Raw genomic sequence first — 1,872 nt, forward strand, 5'->3', positions numbered from 1 at the left:
TTCTTCAATAGGATTTTATTTTATTGTGATTGTGCCACTCCTACCATTTCGTTGTGGCTTCTTCTTTGTCCTTGGATATGGAGTATCTTTTTTGGGTAGCTTCCAGTGTCTTCCTGTTGATGGTTGTTCAAAAGCTAGTTGTGATTTTGGTGCTCTGGCAGAAAAAGACGAGTGCACATCCTTCTACTCTGTCATCTTGGACCAGTCTCTTTCCTTACTTTCTGGAACAAAAGGCAATCTAGGCTCAATTTGTTCTTTTCCTGACTTAGCCCAACAATCAACCATTTCTTCAAGTGGCTCTGGCTTCTTTTAACAAAAGATAGTATTTGAAAGGGGCTTCCCAGGTAGCTCAGATGGTAAAGAATCCATCTGCAATGCAGGAGACCCCAGTTTGATTACTGGTTTGGAAAGATTCCCCTGGAGAAGGGATAGGCTACCCACTCCAGTATTCTTGGGTTTCCCTGGTGGTTCAGTCAGTAAAAAAATCTGCCTGCAACATGAGAGACCTGGGTTTGATTCTTGGGTTGGGAAGATCCCCTGGAGGAGGGCATGGCGACTCACTCCAATATTCTTGCCTGGAGAATTCCCATGGACAGAGGAGCCTGTGGGCTATAGTTGATGAAGTCACAAAGAATTGGACATGACTGAGTGACTAAGCACAGCACAGCGCAGTATTTGGAAACCAGGATCTAGGTGCCAGATGTTCTCGTTGCTACTATGATGCCATTGTTTCTAGGCCTTCTCAGCAGATAAAACTAAGAAATACATGAATTTACTATGTATGTACACACACACGCACACATGCACGCATACACTACTCCAATTACTTTTGCCACCTAACATACCACCACCAAAATTGATACAGAGTACTGTATGAGAAAGGACATGGTGAGGGTGGCTTGTCTTTGCTCAGTGATGTCTTAGTCCTTATCTGAGGACACTTACAGGCTGAGGGTGACTTAAATGATAAGAGCTGGGATCATCTGAAACAACTTTCTTTTACACATCTGGCAGTTGATGCTGGCTGTCAGCTGGTTCTCTGCTACGGCTGTTGGCTAGAACACCTACATGTGTCCTCTCCAAGCAGCCTGTGTTTCTTCATGGCATGGAAACCTTGAGATAAAATTCTTATATGGCACTCATGGCTCCAAAGGCATGTTGCAGTGAATAAGGCAGAAGTTATATCATCTTTTATAAGCTAGCCTCAGAAATGATACAGCATGACTTCTGTTTCATTCTATTGGTTACAAGACACTTACAAACCTGTTTAGATTCATGGAGGGGAGGTATGGACCTCACAAACCCACCTCTTTTTTAATTAATTAATTAATTAGGCTGCATGGGGTCCTACTTGCAGCATGCAAGATCATTAGTCACAGCATGTAGGAACTAGTCCCCTGACCAGGGATCCAACCCAGGCTCCCTCCGTTGGGAGCGTGAAGTCAGCCACTGGACCACCAAGGGAATTCCCAATCCACTTCTTTTTTAGAAAAATTTATTGAAATATATCTGATTTACTACATTGTGTTAATTTCTGCTGTAGAACAGAGTGATTCAGTTATACATACATATATTCTCTTTCATATTCTTTTCCATTATAGTTTGTCACAGAATATTGAATATAGCTCCCAGTGCTATACAGTAAGACCGTGTTGTTTATCCATCTTATATATAATAGTTTGCATGTGCTAATTCCAAACTCCCATTCTTCCCTCCTCCAGTCCCCCAATCTTTAGCAACCACAAGTCTGTTCTGTATGTCTGTGAGTCTATAAACCCATCTCTTAATGAAAGAAATGGAGAGAATTAAAGACAAAATAGTAGATGAGGAAGAGAACAAGAGTACAACCAATCCTTTCAAATAATTTTACCA

This window comes from Bos grunniens, chromosome 23 (assembly GCF_055505025.1).
Source record: "Bos grunniens cultivar Pamir isolate PY7600 chromosome 23, Bosgru_T2T1.0, whole genome shotgun sequence".
Taxonomy (NCBI): domain Eukaryota; kingdom Metazoa; phylum Chordata; class Mammalia; order Artiodactyla; family Bovidae; genus Bos; species Bos grunniens.